The sequence below is a fragment of the Leptonychotes weddellii genome, chromosome 7 (genome assembly GCF_054177405.1).
Source record: "Leptonychotes weddellii isolate Sample4059 chromosome 7, ASM5417740v2, whole genome shotgun sequence".
In the NCBI taxonomy this organism is placed as follows: domain Eukaryota; kingdom Metazoa; phylum Chordata; class Mammalia; order Carnivora; family Phocidae; genus Leptonychotes; species Leptonychotes weddellii.
In genome coordinates, this window is record NC_138375.1 from 73,464,100 (window position 1) to 73,485,390 (window position 21,291).

At 38.9% G+C, this 21,291-nt stretch overlaps 1 long non-coding RNA gene across 1 annotated transcript in view; it reads right to left on the reverse strand.

The window, feature by feature from the left end:
* Positions 1-6: 6 nt before the first annotated feature.
* LOC115938449 (uncharacterized) overlaps positions 7-21,291 on the reverse strand; it is a 312,799-nt gene continuing 291,514 nt past the window's right edge. Inside the window, exons 12-14 of the long non-coding RNA XR_014147053.1 lie at positions 18,198-19,288; positions 3,568-3,709; positions 7-2,710 (exon numbers count right to left, since the gene is read on the reverse strand). This is a non-coding gene — a long non-coding RNA (uncharacterized LOC115938449). The remainder of the gene's footprint in view (positions 2,711-3,567; positions 3,710-18,197; positions 19,289-21,291) is intronic.

Below are 21,291 nucleotides of genomic sequence, written 5' to 3' on the forward strand. Positions count from 1 at the left end.
TTCTTGATTGGATCATTTGTTCTTTGGGTGTTGAGTTTGATAAGTTCTTTATAGATTTTGGATACTAGCCCTTTATCTGATATGTCATTTGCAAATATCTTCTCCCATTCTGTGAGTTGTCTTTTGGTTTTGTTGACTGTAAAACTACCATCTTTGAAAGTAAAAAATAGTCAAATATTGGCAATGTCATATGGTGCAGCCTACTATAGAGAATACCTCCAAAGCCAGGACATTCTAGCCATTTTGGCATTAACAAGGTGTTCCTGGCTCATCTCTTTGACAGAAATGATTAAGACTCTGGAGAAAAAGACAAGAGATGGGTAATTCACTATGAAATCAAGTTGGCTCATTCTTAATGATTATAATAATGTTTTAAAAAGAAAGAAATGTTAAAATTCCAAGATACATCTTAAACTAACTCAGGAAATAGAGTTATGCTTTTTACAGAATTTGATTTAACAAATCTCTGTCTAGAGCCTATTTTGCACAAAGCACAGGTTGCTGACTATAGGGACATTTGCAAGGTTTCTTCGGATTCATCTGAAAGGAAAAGAGAAATTCTTCAATAAATAGGGAATAGCTAATGCCTCTGAATCATTTGTTAACAAAGAAAGGTTTCTGGATCATCAGCATCCTCTCTGAAATTGTTAGATCTTTTTTAATCTGGATACACCATAACTAATTCCCAATTTTCCCAATTGTTGGGTATGTAGGTTATTTCTAATCCTCTTATATTATCAATTTTTCTATAATTAATAATATTCAATACTAAAAACAGTAGGGTTTGGCATAAGATTATTCTATGCAAAGGAAGTTTGACACCTATTAAAGTTTAAAAGTTAGTTTAAAATTTCCTGTAAGTTTAGGAATGGATGAAAGAAGCATTTGGCCAGGGTGCTCAGCCTCTCCCAAGCATGGAGTTTCTTGGTTCCTCTCTAATAAGTATCATCCAAGAGGTGAGACCAGGGAAGGTCTTCATCTACTACAAACCCATGGGAAAATGTGAATCAATTAGCTTTATCAACTTTTTATTCAAATTATTTTTTTAAATTTAAATTATTTTGTAACTCAAAGTTCCTAGGTTTTCCTTAGAGAATGTATCAATTAAAAAGATCATTTTTCAAATAGCAAAATTTAAAGCATTGGGTAGCTTCCCCTGCCCCAGTTTTATGCAGATATAACTAACATAGAACATTGTACTAGTCCAATGATCTGATATGTATGTATACTATAAAATGACTACCACGGTAAGTTCAGTTAACATCCATCACCTTATGGAGCTTTGATGCTTTTCTTTTGTGATGAGAACTTTTAAGATTTACTCTCTTAACAACTTGCAAACATACAATGCAATATTCTTAACTATGGTCAGCATGCTGTGCATTACATCCCCAGGACTTATTTATCTTATAACTAGAAGTTTGTACCTTTTGACCTCCTTCACCCATTCTTCCCCCATCCCCTGCTGCCTCTGGCAACAACCAATCTTTTCTATCTATGAGTTTGGTTTTTTTAGATTCCACATATAAATGAGAGCATACAGTATTTGTCTTTCCCTGACTTATTTCACTTAGCATAATGCCCTCAAGATCCATCCTTGTTTTTGCAAATGCAGGATTCCCTTTTTTTAATAACTGAATAATATACCATTATATATATATATGTGTGTGTGTGTGTGTGTATGTATGTATATGTATATGTATACATATATATCTTATTTGTACATTTATTTTTGATGGACATTTAGGTTATTTCCATGTCTTAGCTATTATAAATAATGCTGCAACAAACATTGGGGTACATATATCTCCTTGAGACAGTGATTTCATTTCCTTTGGGTAAATACCCAGAAGTGGGGTTGCTGGATCTTATAGTAGTTCTATTTTTAATTTTTTGAGGAACCTCCATCCTGTTTTCCAGAGTGGTTACACCAATGTATATTCCCAGCAACAGTGCACAAGTTCCCTTTGCTCCATATCCTTCCTGGCAGTTGTTATCTCTTGTCTTTTTGATGATAGCCACTCTAACAGGTGTGAGGTGATATTTCATTTTGGTTTTGATTTGCATTTTCTGGATAATTAGTGATGTTGAGCACCTTATCATAACACCTGTTGGTCACTTACATGTCTTCTTTGAAAGAATGTCTATTCAGTTCTTCTGCCCAGTTTTTAGCTGTTTGTTTGTTTGGTATTGAGTCATATGAGTTCTATGAGTTCTTTATATATTTATATATTAGGGATGCGAGTCCCTTCTCAGATACATGATTTGCAAATATTTTCTCCCATTCTGGAGGTTGCCTTTTCATTTTGTGATAGTTTCCTTTGCTGTGCAGAAGCTTTTTAGTTTGATGTAGTTGAAATTGTTAAAGCTTGACAGTAACCACTGCAGCTGTGTTGGGAGCAGAAAATTTTAGGGGCATGAAGAATAGACCTCAACTTCTAGTGTTAGCCTTGCTAGTTATTGGGCCTCTTAAAGAAAGGTACCAGTGCAATAAAGATAGGCTCTGGCTTTGTTATTTTTAGCTACAGCTCTCCAGGGGAACTGGGCAGTGGAGCCTATGTTCTAGTGGGGTCACCAGTAAAATTTACAACCTCTGTCAGCAGAAGCAGGGCTCTTGTTGGTTGACATTCCAAGGAAGGCCCATCTGTTTGTTCAGCTTTTTCCTGAGGGAGCCAGAAAGGGACTGCTTCAGTTTCATAAGTTGAAGTCCCTAATAAGAGAAAGCTTTGTGGTTGAGTCAAAATATTAAGACATAATATGCTGACATGCATACAATTTTAAAATTCAGCTTTCACCAATTTAAACGCACCCATGCTATCACATGGTTTTCTGAGCATTTCTCCATTAAGTGTAATGGTGAGGACAGTTGTATCCCCACATGTATAAGTGAGTTCAGGGACAACCCACAGTCTCCACTGAACCCTCCGTTATTACCAGTGAATTCACAGGTATTAATAATAATAATATTAATAATATCTATTAAATGGTAATAATAAACTTGTATAATAACTACAAGTCAGTTAAAATTCTGTACCAATAAAGAAAATTTAAGATGTTGTCCTTGCAATTTGGGTCAGAGAAAAAGAACTCATGAAGCTATTTTAAAAGTTACCAAATAAAATACAGATAGACTTTTATCAATAATTCCTAAAATGTATAATATGAATGACGAAAGCATCAGGGGAAAGAGAAAAAGATCTCAAATGGGATCAGGAGGGGACAAGGAAGAATTAAGGGGGCAGAGTTTTAATTGATGACTTCTTGTTTTGTTTCATCTTCCCACAGTGAGAGAGAAAAGATAGAGGGTATCAAGAGGAGAGCCACAATAACCAAAAATGAAGGAGCAGAATATGGCATGTTTGACAATTATTGAGTATAGAACAGTTTGACTGGAAATGAAGAACCAGATTATTTCTGGGTATAGGTTAACATCTAACTCTAGTCTTAAGTCAGAGGGTTTGAAATGGTATTGGAGGTAATGTAAATTTTTTTCCAGCAGTGGGTTAATGAGAAAGATTGATGATTTTTTAACTTGCTCTCCATTAAGATAGCTAGCCTGGAACCTACCTTGGTTTCTGATGCTCTGAATAGAGGGAGTACCCAAGTGTCCAGAAGGGAAATCTAGTAGAAAATACAGACTCAATTTTTTAAAGTAGCTAGCTCACATCCAAAAAAGGAAATAATAGCTAAATTCACTCATGCTTCCAACCTGCAAAGACAAATCAAAAGATAATTCCATTCAGCACATTAAAAGACTCATCTGGGCTTTCTGGGCTATTTCCCATGATCCTAGAGCTTGGTTAAGTGGCCTGACAGAGAGGACAGATGCTTTGAGTTTTTAACAATTTTCAGAAAAGCAGTTAGAAATAGCAACTGGTATCACATGAATACATCTTTCATAGTCAATGAAAAGGCCAAGGGAAGCCCAGCAGCACAAGAATGAAAGACAGGAAAAGAACAGATAAAAGTTGGGCAATTTTAACTAAAGCCACTCATTTCCTCATTTCTGAAACAGTCGAGTTGCTCTTAGACATCTGGGCTGATTAGTGTCATCTGGTAAAGGAAGCAGGAGGGCAGTCAAACAGAATAATCATCTTCATAATAACTCAGAACTGTATAGCACTTTATAAATTGTGTAACACTTTCAAATATATGATGTGACTTAAAACACTCAAGAAAAAAAATAAAATAAATAAAAATAAAAATAAAACACTCAACAATTGGTACTGTCAACAGGATGGGTCTTACCCTCATTATAGGGGTGTTAGAAGCTCTCAACACCTATGTGAGTAACCATCCTTAGTTTTTCCCAGAGTAAGCTGTTTAGTCAGTCTTCTAACTTCTAGTCCAGCAGCCTTTTGACCACAAAATTTTTCCCTATATCTTACAGGCACAAAACAGTTAAAAGGGTCTATATAAAGAAAACTTTCTTTTATTTTATATGTCACTAAGTGTCTTATAAACTTCATTACTGATTCTAAAAATACATTTCCAGCGCACTAGCCCAATGAGTTTAGGCCATAATGTGGGGGTCACTGTGCCATTCTCTAAGGGAGAGAATTAATGCCCTAAGGCATACTTTGCATAATGAATTAACATCTCTCCTAGGCAAAGAATGGCACCAGTTAGCGCCCATCCTTGGACAATTGTGAAAACAGTTACTGAAATAATTGCCTGTGTTCTATGGTTTGGACAAGCACCCTGATAGTACACTTACCTTTGGAAAAGGAGTCCCTTGATGACAGGAAAGCAGTACCACACTTCTCCCTGCCTACCCTCTACAGAGGATTGTATAATAAAGGTACTGATAATGATAACAACTGTCATTTACTGAGAATTTACTACACAACAAGGACTGTGGTTAAGTACTTTACACATTTTAACTGATTTAATCTTCACAGTGACTTCGGAAGGCAGCTGTTATTATTATTGCCATTTATAGATGACAACTTTGAGGCTCAGGAAAGTCAGTGAAACTTGTTCAAAGTCACACATGGAGTAAGGGGCAAACTGGAATTTAAACTGAAGTCAGTTTCACTCCAAAGCCATTCCCTACCCCATGACACTTAACCGAGGCGGGTGGCACACTCTTGTTGCACGGAGTGACTGCGTCTCCTCTACCTCACTCTTAGTCGTTTTAGACAAAGGGCAGGCTTGTAGGCAGGCTGACAAAAAACACTGGTTGGGCAACAAACTGGCCCTTGACATTTGGATCAAACCAAACATAAGTGATGGGGTTTTGGAATCTAGGTGAGGTTCAATGGGGTGGAGTCCGGAGCTGACGACCAAGAAAGAATTCTTGAGATGTCTTTGGTGCAAAATGGTGGTTTATTAAAGCAGGGGGCCAGGACCCGTGGGCAGAAAGAGCTGCTGCCCCGGGGTTGTGTGGGGTGGCTGATTATATACTTGGGAGTTGGGGGAGATAAAGAAAAGGGAGGTTTCTTTCGAGAGAACTTTCATATGCTAAAGAGGACCTACAAGATACCGGAGGCCTTGCCATTGTCAAGTTAAGGTTGTTTTTCCCCCTCCAGCAAGGCATTAACATTAAGACAGTTAGGAGATTACTGGAAGAATGTCATGTAGGTCCCACCCAGGAGTGGGGGGGGGGGAGGTTGTGGGGTGTCAGCTTGTGCTTTGTCTTCAGTCAGCCTTCTGCTCCCTCATCATAAGAATGTAACTTGGAGGAATTTCAACAGATCCTAGATTCCTTCATTCATGTGAATAATACTCACTGGGAATCTATGGTGTGTGACATAATGAGCCAGATCCTGAAAGTGAAAAAAATTAAAAACCATACTCCCTGCCTTTGGGGAAGTTACATTCTAAAAGGAAACATAGGCACACAAATGATTGCAGTACAGTTAATAAATATATAATGGTGAGATCTGTACAAATTAAAAAAGATGCACAAAGAGAATGCTCAACTCTATTTGGAATGCCACCATAGCTTTCCAGGAAAAAATGCTTGACCAGAATCTTAGAGTTTGACAGATAAAATTAGGTGAGAATGGCATTCCAAGAAAAAAAGAGAACATGCAGAGGGATGGGATACAAAATCACATGGGAGGTTTGGGACCTGTGGATATGGCTAAACCTGGCAAAAGTATAGAATGAGAGGAAGGGCAATAGAGGTATAAGACTAGTGAGGCTGGTCAAGGAGGGCCTTAAGTCATTCAGTGGAAGAGGGGATGCCTTTGAAATCAGATGCAATACATTGAGAAAGAAAGGCTGAGGAGTGGAGCTGAAGCAGCAGCACCACAAGAAATATGTTGAAGAGAATAAGAAGGCCAAATCAATGGAAGTGAACTTAACTGATTAGATGAAGCATCTTGGCAGGTGAGAGGGAGAGAGGAAGAGTCTAGAGGATGACATCCAGGTTGTTGGAATGGGTGGGATGAGTGAATGGGCAAGGCAGTGAAAAGATGAGTTCAGCTGGAAGTAGTTCGAGATGGTAGTATCTATAGAACCCCAGTGAATGTTCCCCAGGCGTGGTGATAACATGAAGAGACTCGGTCATGTGGATGATCAAACTGGGTGCTTGTACTCTCAGCAAAAACAAAATCTGCCCATTGGTGGCACCTGGGTGACCACTTTTCTCATTATGAACAACACTGGCATTTTTAATTTATCTTACTCTTTTTTTTCTGAGAGATGGGAGCTGATTTGCTGCCAACCACAAATAAACATGCATAGGAATTCTCTTTTTAAGATCTATTTTTTTTTCATAGGGATTCTAGTCTTCAGCTCTAATTTCCTACAGGTCAACCATTTCTAATGCAAATATAGAAAGGATTGTATGGAACAATGGCCAACTTATATATAAGAACCTGTTTACTCTTGTCACTTCATAAAAGTTGGGGTTAACAGAAGCATACCTTGTCATGAAAGGGAAAAAAGAGTTCTTAAATAGCACACATTAAGAAACTATCTTTGTATGTAAAAACTTGATTTAAGGGGCGCCTGGGTTGCTCAGTTGGTTAAGCGACTGCCTTCGGCTCAGGTCATGATCCTGGAGTCCCAGGATCGAGTCCCGCGTTGGGCTCCCTGCTCAGCAGGGAGTCTGCTTCTCCCTCTGACCCTCCCCCCTCTCATGCTCTCTCTATCTCATTCTCTCTCTCAAATAAATAAATAAAATCTTTAAAAAAAAAACACAAAACTTGATTTAAAAAGTTGGTTTTAAATGCTTAATTGGGCATCAGGCCCTTAGGGTTCAGTGTTACATAAAAACTATAAAACTAAAATACATTCATGTTTACTCACCATAATTGTCTTGAATTGCAAATAGAAGATTACTGCAAGATAATATGAGGGAGGAAATTCCTTCTATGTTAAAGATTAAAGAGTGCAGCTAGGGTAGAAATGAACTGATAAGTATCATGTATGTCTGAGTAAGCAAGAAAGGTGAGCAAGAAAGAATTGTTAAAGGGCATTGTAATTATGATTAGGATAAAGGCCCATTCAGCTAAGCAGTCACATCTGGCTTCTAGTGATATCAGTCTGCCTAATGGAAATAATAAGGCAGTGAGACTGTTGAAGTCTCTTGTGAATATTAGACTTATTTCCTCAGTGACTCAGACTTAGAATGTCAGAGAGATCAATTTATGTGAATACAATTAATAAGGTAATTAAGAAATAGAGACAGCTCAGGAGGATATTGCCTGATAATTAATAACCAGCGGGAAAGGATGAGGATCCCGAGAAACAGTGAATTAAATAAAGATCAGCATGAAGAATTTCTATCAATAAGATATGGGCTGTTCTCTAAGTCAGCTAAAGGTTAGTATCCGAAGGCCATCTGCTAACAAATAAAACTTAAACAGGGTTTCTTGGAATTGTATATCCTATAATCTAATGCCCTAGAGAGCCTAGAGAAAGGGGGCTATCAATAAGCAGGGTCAAGGGAAAGGGGAACAACATCATGCACAGAAAAGAGCACATGGTCTGGAGTGAGGGTCCTGGTTCTGTTCTCACCTCTACAAGAGATGAGTTGCCTAGACTGCCTGGGTGGTTCACTCGGTTAAGTATCTGCCTTTGGCTCAGGTCATGATCTCCGGTCCTGGGATGGAGCCCAGAATCAGGCTTTCCACTCAGCAGGGAGCCTGCTTCTCCCTCTCCTTCTGCCCTTCACCTGTTCCTTCTCTCTCTCAAATAAATAAAATCTTTAAAAAAAAGAGAGATGAGCTGTATAAACTGGAAGGAAACACTTTACTGCTGAACCTCAATTTCTTCATTAGTCAAATGGGATGATTGAACTCTATGACCTCTACGGTTCTTTGCAACTCTAAAATTTGAATTATAAACACAGTTCCATTAACAAGGACAACCAAAAAAAGCTAAAACAATAAGTCTTTGAGCCAGAAAAGAGTGGTAATTGTTGGCTGTTGGTGTTGAATAGGTACGAACAGGCAATGAAGGCCCAGATTTTAAAGGAAAAAATTAAAAAGAAAAATATAAAAGAAATCATCTCATTCTCTCCAGTCCTGCATCTGAAAAACAAAAATGAAAAATGAAGTGTGAGACTGTGGTTTATTTCTCTTTGCAGCTCCTGGTACTTGTACCCAGATAATTTACTGGTTTTTTAAAGAAGATTTTTTTTTATTTATTTGAGAGAGAGGAGAGAGCCAGCATGAGCAGGGGAGCGGCAGAGGGAGAGGGAGAAGCAGACTCCCCACTGAGCAGGGAGCTAGGCCGGGCTTGATCCCAGGGTCCTGGGATCATGACCTGAGTTGAAGGCTCATGCTTAACTGACTGAGCCACCCAGGTGCCCTGATCATTTACTGTTATAACCTACAACTATCAACAAAATACCCCTTGGTATAATAAACCACATAAAGCATTGACCACAAAGTTCAATCCCCTCAGTGACATTGCACTCTGGGAGCCAAAGTTTTAAAAATTGCTGGAACTTGTTCAACTAGAAAATGTCTTTGCTAACCCAACACTCTGTGATTGGGTGAACATTTCTTTGAAGATAGGCATCAAATATCTTATGTAGGCAGAGGCAAGCGAGAAAACAAACAGCTGCCTGTCCCAACCTCAGTTTACCTCCCAATTCTCCAAAATGCTCCAAACCCTGAAAATCCATGGAAGTTTCTAGACTGAAGTTTGGTTACTCAACTTGAACTGAAGGGTGAGTGGAGGGACTGGGAGAAGCAGACCAACTATAAAAGTCAGTTTTCTTCAAACCAGGAAGCGAGGCTTCAGTGGGGGAGGGTGTCAAGCAGGAAGCGAATTAAAGTCCTCACACAAAATGATATATAAGAAGAATAGCAGAAGTAAACTGATGGTCTCTTTCTCCTTGTAAACCCACCATTAGCCGTTGAAGGGAGTCAACTCTGGGGCCTGATGTCATATATTTAGTAGTGGAGCTGGAGAAAGCTATACATTCTGCCCAATTTGGTGATTTTATTTTAAAGATTTTTTTTTAATTTATTTATTTGACAGAGAGATAGCACAAGTAGGCAGAGCGACAGGCAGAGGGAAAGGGAGAAGCAGGCTCTCTGCTGAGCAGGGAGCCCGATGCGGGGCTCGATCCCAGGACCCTGGGATCATGACCTGAGCCGAAGGCAGCCGCTTAACCAACTGAGCCACCCAGGCGCCCCATTAAATTTTATTTTATTTTTTATTTTTTTAAAGATTTTATTTATTTATGTATTAGAGAGCGAGAGAGAGAAACAGCATGAGAGGGGAGAAGGTCAGAGGGAGAAGCAGGCTCCTCGCCGAGCAGGGAGCCCGATGTGGGACTCGATCCCAGGACTCCAGGATCATGACCTGAGCCAAAGGCAGTCACTTAACCAACTGAGCCACCCAGGCGCCCTATTTTTTATTTTTTAAAGATTTTTTTTCTTAATTTATTTATTTGACAGAAAGATAGCACAAGTAGGCAGAGCGACAGGCAGAGGGAAAGGGAGAAGCAGGCTCTCTGCTGAGCAGGGAGCCCACAATTTGGTGATTTTTGGTATTTTGAGGCAACATGAGGGTTTTAGAACTAGCATGTAAAGATATCAGAGGCAGCAGCATAGAAACAAGCTACTGAGACAAACAAACAAGGAACTCAAACTGCAGAGACTTCTACAAAATCCCTGCCTACTGCAAACCAAAAGCATGGCTCCAGCCCTCGCTGTCTCTGGACCAAAGGCCAGATAAGAAGACCTGAAATGTCTCAGTGCTGAACTCTTCCCAAGGGTCTCTGATGCCATGTTTGCTCTTCCCCCAAAGCACCCATGCACCAGTAGAATTGGGCAAGAATGATGATCAAGGCCAGTTTTCAAAGGGAAAAAGTAGTTCCTTGGCAATAGGCAGCTTGTTAAGCATATGTAAGTAGAGAAGGGCTCTGTTTGGGGCTGAGAGGGCAAGCTGTGAGGAGGGAAGGCTGCTTGTTGGTACCTCTGCAAATGACCACAGCAGCTAGGAGTACCATCTGGCAAGAACACCTCCTCTCCCTTGACTCCCTGCATAGCCCACCAGCCTCTGTAGCACCCTCAGGGCCAATCAGGGACCTCCCAAACTGCCACTGAAAAATCATAATTCCCAGCCCTGAGGTCCCACTTGCAACCTTCTTTCCCAAGCAGGGCACTGGGGCATGCTTTGAGTGGTGATGTAAATTCTAAGAGCAGAATTAAATGAGTTAACATATACAGAAAGCACTTAGGAAATGGCCTCGCACAAAGTAAGCACTATAGAGTTAGCCATCAATACCATCATTTTCCACATAGGGAAACCAAACACAGAGAACCCAGACTGTCTGCCTACAGGGTGCAGGCTTGTAACCATTTCACTCTTGCTAAATGAAGAAACCGAGAAACCAAGCGCTGAGGGATATGTCAGACATCCGTCATGCAAGGTGGAGACTAATTTCAAATCTGGGTCTCTTGACTCCAGATCTGGTATCTTTCCACCTCAGCCTGTGGCCCTTGCGTATCATAACAGGTGTGAGAGAACAAGTGACAAAGGTGAAGAAGTGTCCACAACACAGAAATTGGTCCCGTCTTCGACCAGAACCATGAATGTCACTATGAGCAGATTATGGCCCTCTGGAGCCAAGACAGGTAGGAGGAAGAATAGAGTCCATCAGTCCAGAAACACCGTTCCTAAAAATTCACTGAGCTATTTCCACTAAGTTATCTCTGACGGGTGTGTTCTGACACATTGGCAAAGAAGCGCTCATTCCCCACGGGGAGTTCTTTGCGTTTAGCCAAACATACTAAGTTGTGCTTGAAGTCAAAATAATCGCCCACTCCTGCCCTGGAGAGTTTCAAATACACAGTGACTTGCTAGGTGTCCAGAAATTGATCACTTCATCATCAAACGAGCCAGCCAGGGGAGCAATTGCTCCAACAGGAAGGTTAACAGGCGAGAAAATGAATTGTCTCATGGTTACAAATGTTTCTGCTGCCATGACTAAAAATTGCTGTGATTTTTTTTTTTAAAGTTCAGATGCCTAGATATTTTACTGCTGAAAATGTCAAGCCACTGAGTTATTGTTATAATTACTGACCACTCCACGATAGCATTTCATGACTGTTTTTTTTCTGTTGTCATGCAGTCAGCATTATAGATTCTGAATAAATTTGAGCCACTGCTGATCTGCTTTCCAGCACATAGCATTATTGGCTCTGAAGGAATCATTAGCTTTGTAGACTGTGAACATAGATTATGAGTAATACCAGGGTACAAATATTACCAAACCTTTAAACGTGCTCTTTGTTTCCTAATAAAACTCTTGTAAGGTCCTCCAAGGGCCCTGTCTCAGCTAACCTTGGAATTCACTCAGCTTATTAAGTTAATACAGTAACGTGCCAACTCAGGGCTTCTCTGATTGTTGCTGCATGCAGTAGGATGTGATGGTTTTTAGAAGTGGCTTATTTAAAAGCTTTGCACTTCCTTGGAAGAAGGGTTCATGTAATGTGACTAAATTATTATAATCATCATACATATTCATTAAATCAAGTTGTTTTTCAAGTATATACAGAATAAAATATGCTAGACTTTAATTCTGAAACAGGACAACACCTTTCTAATGCAGGTATGCCTCACTTTAAATAAACCAGTGGTTTTCTGATCGGTTGAATGTGTGTGAAAGGGTTTTTTTTTGTTTTTTGGGGGTTTTTTGGCAGTGTCCAAGCTGGGTGAGTCCCTCTTTGGGCACCTGTTCTCTTACTAGCATCTGTTATTCAGAGGCCTTGCTGATTCATTTCTGGTCCCTCCTTAGGCACCAAGAAGATAACTAGACGATCTTTTGAGACCACCCAGGTATGGGCACATTTTACCCAGCAATATCTAAAAAGAGATCTTATGGGTAATATTTCAGAAAGCAAATGACCTTATTTGAGAAGAACCAAAGTAAAACTGGAAACAGATTTACTTGACAATTAAGTTAGATAAGTATTACTTACAGCGTATGCAACCTAGGTGTGGTCTTATTTAAATCTTTCCTCACAGAGAAATTAGTAATTAGAAATTAGAAATTAGAAATTTGGCCCTGGGTGGCTTGGGTCGGAGTGTCAGTCCCTTTCTTGCATCATCCACTTTTGGGATTCCCAGTGACATTCCCCTATGGGGCTTCTCAGATTCTGTCTGCATTCTCTCAGCCTTCTTCTCTACCTGCAGAAAGTTTCCTTATTACAGTGAATGCTGCTGTGGGTAATTTCAGCCCAGATTTCTTGCTACCCCCTGCACATTTATACATGGCTTCATCTCATACTGATAGTGTTGCTCCCCTGTGGTGCTCTTCTCTGCAGCTAGTCCCAGATCTGCAAATTTTCTCATTGTTAACCTGCCTCCTAGGTTAGGCCTCAGTTATATCTCACAATTCTTCTCAGCTGCACTGCAGAGCATCTCCTGGCTTCTGGGGAGTTGGGGACAAGAGATAGGCAGAGAAGCTATTACTCTAGACTCCTATCTATGCTTCAGCTAAGGCAGCTCGGCTTTGAGTTCTAATTACTTGTAGTGTTCTGTTGAGATTTCATTCCAAACAAGATCTCCTTGCAAACAAACAAACAGAGGCTTCCCACATTCAAAGGAAAAAATAGATCTCTCATGAGAAAAGTAGTATACAATATGAAGCCTTCTTTAATCTAGCATAGCTACAAACCTCTACATGACCCAAATGGCCACAAGTGTCAATGACTTTACTGCTTCTTCTCTTTCTGGCGTCAGTTCTCTTCCTGGTCTTGCACCCTAGACTGGCCAAGATGATGATCCAGCTGAATTGACCCATACTGGCCAGTCTGGGGGAATGATAGCCTCACATTGTCCATTACATATTTCTGAAATGACTTCCAAGAGCACTGACTATTCCCTATCAGCCATTCTAGTATACAAGATGAAGAGGTTTTGTTTCAGCTAGGGTTGCCAGATAAAATATAGGACACCTAGTTAAATTTGAATTTTAGATAAACAAAAAACTTTTTTTAGTATAAGTATTTCCCAAATATTGCATGGGATATACTCATACCAAACAACTGTTTGTATAGTCTCACAGACTTAATATTTTGGTGACATGGTTAAAGCAATTACTTATATACATATCAAAGTGCAATAGTGAAGATGAAAGTCACAGAATTCTTTTAATTCTTTGACTTTTCTTTCCCATTATAAGAGATTTATAATCTCACTGGGAGGATGAGGATGAGAGGAATCTAGTTCTATCTGAGACCAAACAAAGCTAACAACCACCACTTTGCAAACTATGTATGAATGGTTTTTACTAAACAAAAATTTCTGTTAGCAGATGCTTTAATCATTCCTTTTCTAAGCTGAAGAAAATGTCTGCATTTAAATATAGTTACATGGCAAATGTACAGTCAGTCAAAAATGTTTATTGAGTGTGTACTAGGTGTTAACCATGATTAACATATGGTTCTTGCCTGGCAAGAGTTCAGAATCCAGGAGAGATACAGAGATATGAACAGATAATCACAAGGCAATGTGATAGGTTCTCAAACAAAACAAAAGCACAGTTCAGTGGGTGTGACTAACAGGACTCAAGGAGTTGGGGATCTTAGAGGAGGTTACATTTAATCTGGTGTTGAAGGACCAGTAAGAACTTCCCAGGCAGAGAAGGAGAGCAAAGCGATTCCCAGCAGGGATTAAAAAAAAAAAAGAAAGAAAGTCATGAAGTCATGAAGGAGCTGCCATGCTTGTGAGGCTGAGAAGGTTCTGGTCTAGTCAAAACTCAGAGGAGAGACAAGAGTCCCACTCACTCAGTCTCACTCACACTACTACTACATAGGAAAGATGAGGATGGCCTCAGTCCAAGTCAAAACTCAGTAACAGCAAGAGGAAGAGTAATAAGAGCAAGTGATCACAGGGCCCAACAAATAGTCAAAGGTAAAAGGAGAAATGCCTAACTTCTGTAAAGGTAAAAGTAAATTGCTGCTGTAGCTCTAACAACTTTTATTCCCATTTCACTGTGGCAAAAGCCAATTTTTCATGTGAGGCTGGTTTGGAGGGTTCCAGAAAGTAATTGGCTACTTTTCAATTTTGGAGATGATGAGCAGAAACATTTCCCAGGTAAGTATTACCCTGCCATATTGTGTGAAAAAAAAGGAGCAAAAAGCTTCTAATGATTCTGTTACAAATCCTGTGTTAGCAAGATTTCAATCTGGCTGGAAAGCAAAGATTCTGTGCCTGCCAGAGCTATGTATGCTTGAATACTGCATAGTCATACTTTATGATCGATGAGAGCCCAGTGGTGCAACATCAGTAGGAGAACATGGCGAAGAGCCAATGTCTAAGTTTAACAGAACAACAGAAACTGTCTTTCTGATGTCTGACATGCCTTCAATCATTTGATGTGTCTTTCATAACTGATCTTATAAACTTAACTATTAAAACTTGAAAGACAATGGGATACCACTACACACCTACTAGAATGGCTCTAATTAAATACATATAATACACATATCATATATATTTAAATGACAATAGCATGCTGATGAGAATACAAAGTGGCTAGAACACATATATTCTGGTGGGAATTCTACTTTGGAATAAAGTTTGACCGTTTCTGGTAAAGGTTAAACTTACATGTAGGTTACCCTAGAGACATGGAAACCTATATCCACACAAAGGTATTTATATGAATGTTTACAACAACTTAATTCACAAATGCTAAAAGCCAAAAACGAACCAAAATATTCATCAACCGGTGAATAGATAAATTATGTTATATCCACATGGCAACAAAAAAGAAAAAAACTACAGATACATGCACCAACATGGACACATCTCAAAAGCATTATGCTAAGAGAAAAAAGACTCAAGAGATTACATACTGAATGACTCAATTAATTTGTTACTAGAAAAAAGGAAAAAAAAAACTATGGAAACAGAGATCAGATCAGTGGCTTTTAGTAGCTGGTCAGGGGAAGGGATTTAATAAAAAGGCTCATGAGAAATTATTCCATATCTTGATTTTGGTGGTAGTTACATGACTACATAGAATTGTCAAAATTCATTGAGCTGTATTCCTAAAAAGTAGGAATTTTACTACGTGTAAATTATATCTCAAGAAAAAGCAAAATTAACTTGTATATTTAAGATAGAAAAAAGAAACGAGTTATGAGTGGGCATTATCTTGAATTTTCATTTGAGTATTGGTTTGACCATTTCCAGCTCTGAAGGCTTTTGACCATTAGTTAGACTTTTACTGACCATAACATATATCCTAAAGATCATATTTCATGGTAGATTTGAAAGTCTATCAGCCATTTGTAGCCAATTTTGAAAGAATTTATTCCTACTAACTATGGCATCCATTGTATGCAATAAACAAACTTCTCTCCTATGTGGCTAGGGAGGTCCTAGTTATGTACCATCTTTGAAGAGATTGAGGATATAGTCACTTAAATCATTTTCTGTGTTTTATGGTCTAGATGAGTAATTCCAATTTGATTGTATAGCTTATATAGATTAAAATAGCAAAAAAGAGACCACTTGGGAATATTAACACAGTGGTAGCCAAATAGGTGTGTATCTTGAGCACTGCATTTTATGAAGAAGTCCTGAGTACTACAGAGGGAAATACGGAGGGGTTTCTTTAACTACTTTCTTTCAGCAACAGTTCTTTTGCTTTGTTAGAACATTGACAGAGACAGTCTCAAAACACAAAGCCAAGACTAATTCACCAGGGCAGCCAGCATTTCCCTTTGAAAATAGGTTCCTTATCTTTCCTGTTTTGATAGTCCTGGTGTTGGGACGTAATATTCCTGAGGAGTTCCTTCAATAGATGAGGCAGTGCTTCTTTTATGAAAAGCTAATCTAAGTTAATTAATTGCTCATCAAGGGGACAGAAAATAAAATCAGTGGGTCTTGAGAAACACAACAAAGGAGTAACCAACCCTTGGACCAATTCTCTATGGTGACATCTGAGGCATGTCAGGAGACATCTGGCACTAGGTTTCCAAGCAAGTACTCATCAAGCGAGAGGCAGGGAGAAAATTAACCTTAAAATCCATGTAGCATTGGAATTATAAAGCACATTCTTATGTAGGCAAGTTTTCCATTAAACTATGTGCTGTGAATGTACATGTGAACTGCTGGTTATAATAGGACTTCGTATCAGAGTCTTTCACCCAGTGTTCCTGGCAGTGGTGTTTTATGAAATGTGCATGTGCCAACAAAGCAGTAACTAGCGGGCGGTGGAGCAGGGAGGACACCCCCGGCCAACAGGCGCACGGGGACTGGGCAGGCATGAAGTACAACTTTACCACAGAGCAGAAAATTTTGATGTTTCCCAACATTGTGATTTGTTCTCCCATGCATTTCAATATGCTCCTGGGAGCCACGGCCAACCACCTTCAAGTGACTTTATTAGAATATTTGTCTTTTTACCCTGCCTTCCTTTTAAGTGCCTTGTTAATTTGATCCCAGATACTGAATCAGTTGGCAAATTAGTAGGCCTTACTATAAAAATGAGAATTCTCTATTCTGCCTTTCATTTTTGACACATACACACACACACACACATGCACATCCGTACCTTAGGGTCCCAAGAACTTTGCATTTTTCACAAAAATCTTCTCCCTGACTGAAATTATTTAAAGGAGCTGACACCTGAACACTTTGTTCAAGTATTTGGCATTAAAACTGTTACTTGTTTAAATTTCAATTTTAGAAGTCTTGAAAGTCTACTTCCAAAGTTTCTTATCATTCAACCCATAGCCAGTGGTTGCCAGAAGTCTGTATATTTGTCAGGTACAGTTTGGATTTGTCCTCAGACACCAGAAAATGATGTTAATATCCCTAAATGACATAATTAATAATAACAGCTAATCTTTACCGTGTGCCAGGCCCTGTCACTTCACTTGTATTAATTTATTTGAACTTCACAAAAAATCCACAGAAGTAGGTATAATTACTTTAACAATGAGAAATGAAGTCAAACATCCTTCCTGCAATCACAACCCTGTCTCCACCATTTGGCTGAGCAATCACACTTATCCTGTGTTAGACGATGAGAAACAAAGACTGCCAAATAGCAATTTGAGACATAGATGAATTTATAGGATTTCCTGGCAAGGAAGGTCTGCATTACTCAGGTACAAGCAGTTCTCTCACCAAGCAGCAAGTGAAAGGACCAGACTTAGAGCCAAAAGAGGAGGAAGGCAATATTCTGAGCCCAGGCTTCTGCATTGTGGATTGTTTCCATCCCTTCTCTGCAAATGGTCATTCGCTGGTTTTACCTCACTGATTCAGAGAAGCCAGGTTTCTGAACAGGTCTGAGATGAGTTGCGAAAGATGCCAGTGGGCCTAGGATCATCCAGCAAACATGCTGGATGCACGTGCTTAAGCTGTGGCTAGATTTCTATTTCACATCCAGCAGGTAATATGCGACAACACAACATCTATATATTGGGGTAGGACTAGAGTCTAGGTGGAGTGAAATGGATGTGAACCAGATGCTTCTTCGTTTCTCTCTTCTCTGAGGACACAGGCACACTCACCACAGAAAGGACTGTACAAGATCAACTCCGGTAATTTCTAACTTGCTTACAAGCTTTATATTTGGAAACTCTTATGCAAACAGTGCTCCCAAGACTTCTATGGGAGGCACAATAAACTGAGGAGAAATGTTTCCTTGTGCCTACTAGGATTTTAACAACTTGGAAGCCTGGCATGGCCATACCACAGCTCAAGAAAAAGGGGAAAAAGCACAAAATGAAACAAAAACAAGAGAGCTTATCTCGGACTACCTAAGCCTGGTCCATCCTTGGCTCTTCTGTCACTGGCACAGAACACCTTTCGAATTCCCACTGTTCTAGGTTATCTTCCTGCTCAGTTAACAGCAGGAGAGAGAGTGTAAGGATAGGCCAGCAGCTAGTGTAGCTCCTGTAAAATGTCATCCCAAGAACGATGTTGCACATCAAACATGAAGCTGGATGAGATAAACGTAGGCATTATTCCAGTCCTCTTCCTCGCTGCCAGCAGAATGCTGCAACAGCAGCAAATCCACGAGACACAAGCACAAGTCCATCTGGTTGGATGTGGAGAAAAACCTTACTCACAGAAGAGGTAAGAAATTGTCTATTAGGTAGCTTTCTACCCTACTCCCCCAATTTTTCCCTCAGATCGTTCTTTTGAATGGAGCAGTTGCTCCCCGAATCTCCCTTTCAAAAACTAATATTCCTGGAAAGAATAAGCATCTGGCCATATTAACTCCCTGCCCTAAACTTTCTAATACTGACCCTTTGTCAAATGACACATTTCATAAAGGACTTACTGAAAAAGAAAGCTGCCTAAATATGTACAAACAGCAACAATAAGGACAAAACTCACTTTCAACCTGTGCATTTATAAAGACTTTTTAAGATTGTAAATAATTCTCTGGTTGCTATGACTTGTGTGATTTTAGAACCAACCCTGGAAGACATAAAAATAATTCAAAATTACACAATGCCCAATTACCAAACACTATCCAATGTAAGGGAACAATAAAAAATTATCAGTTAGGTCTAAGAGAGTGGTCAGCAAGCTGCTAGGGAATCTGAAGTTGGGTCAACATCCTAGGGTTCCTGTCCCTGAAAACCACTCAGTCAATAATGCAAAATGAGGAACAGATAGCAAAGACACATTTTTATCCACACCCACATTATTGAAATAGTTTGGATATAACCAGCATACCTGATCAGACACCATCAAGAGAGATTTGATTCACCCAGCAGCCAAGGGTTCAGAATTTTACCTAATTATCTCTGTTCATAGTTTTTCTCATAGGATTCTTGGTTCACATGTCACTGTATATTTTCAGCTGCTTGATTAGTATAGATTCACTATTCCAGTTGTTCTGCAGGAAAGAAACAGCAAAGCTCTAGCCTCTGTACCCTGAGAATTTATCCTCTAGACACAGAAGAATGCTTCAACAGAAAGTAAATTACAAAGAATTATATATAAAGCTACGTGACAACAACCATAAACTACTATCTTAAAAACAAATGCACATTAGCTGAAGATTTACATTAAAAAGCAATCAACCTAGGACATGTTTAATAAGAAAAGATTTCCTGAAGGGAGACAGTTTATGACACATTTTAAAAAGGACTTTATAGACATGGATTCTAAGAGAGAAGAGAAGGTACCAGCAAAGGCAGAGATACTGTACTGTTTCAAGTGGAAAAATTTTGTTATGGAGAAATAAAAGTGGATCTAACCAAACCAGAAAATGTAGCAAGCCCTGTAGAAGAAAATGCTATAATGTAGGCTCTGCAATTCAGTTAGAATTTTTATGTTGGGTAGTTTTTACACTTAAAACAACATGGCTTCTCTTCAATAGGAAATATTATTATAAAATTTCAGGTAAAAAAATTAAAAAATTAAAAAAATTAAATTTTGTATAAAGCTTTAGACATTTTATAGCATTTATTTTCTCTCTAATTAAAAAGTAACAACTGGGGGCGCCTGAGTGGCTCAGTCTTTAAGCGTCTGCCTTCAGCTCAGGGTCCTGGGATCGTGCCCCGCATTGGGCTCCTGGCTCCACAGGAAGCCTGCTTCTCCCTCTTCCACTCCCCCTGCTTGTGTTCCCTCTCTTGCTGTGTCTCTAATAAATAAATAAAATCTTTAAAAAAAATAAAAAATAAAAAGTAACAACTGTTCTTGGTAGAAAATGTGAAAAATATAGTAAAATACAAAGAGGAGTTTTAAAATCTTCTATAATACCACTATTTAGACATAACCATTGTTAACACTTACAACCCTTCAATTGTTTTACTCTGTGTGTGTGGTTTATATGATATGCTTTATTATGTGCAAAATTTGGGTATATTACTGCAAACATAGTTTTATATTTTTTTTCCACTTTTAATGTTTTAAAACTAGCATCTGCCTTATGTGACATTACTTCTGGGACTTTTTCTATTGCTCTGATTTCATTAATTTTTTTCCCCAGTTTCCATTATTTTTGACAAGTAGGAGCAATTGCAAATAAAGCCTCCAGTTATGTTGTCTGAAAGAAATAATCCTAAACTGAATGAATCTCTTAGCTTGATAGTATCATGCTTTGGTTTCCTAGACTAAAATATTCAGAGATGACTACATTAGTAAAGATTTCATACACCCTGATTCTGTGGAATGATAAGGGACTAACCCTTACTATTTGTTCCAAATTTCTTCCGGACTTTTAGAGTATGTTCGTTCCTATTTCACTTTGGGAACCAGAAATCTTGTCTTCAAATTAATGACAAAATATTTTTCTTTACTATTGTCAATGTCATTATTAAATCATATTTATGAATGAATTGAGTGACACCAAAGGCATAACGTCCTCAGTGGACCCACTGGTTCAGAATGTTATATTGTACTACTCTTCCATCACTCCCAAAGTCCAGCATGCCTCCCCTTCCAAAATCAGCTTATCCTACTCAGGCACAAAAGCAGTAGTTCATTATTACTACATCTCCATGGTGGTTGTTAAATTCAAAAGAGAGATATAAAAAGCACTATTATATTAAATATGGCTATTCAAGATGACAATTCTTTTTCTTCCTAAAAGTAAAATTATCTATCATCTATCTATCTATCTATCTATCTATCTATCTATCTATCTATCTATCATCTATCTATCATGTGTCATCATCTATCTCTCCATTATGCATTTGAGCCTATTATTGGAAATTTCTATCTATAGTTTGCTTGCTTCAGTATTCATCCTAGTAACAGACATCAGGAAGTATCTTTTCACTTAGTAGTGAATGTTCCACAAATAGAGAAACATAACATTGGGGAATGTTTCCCTATTAACTGATGAAGCTTTCTTCTGGGGATGCTCATGTGCCCCGCAGCTGTGGCCAGGTG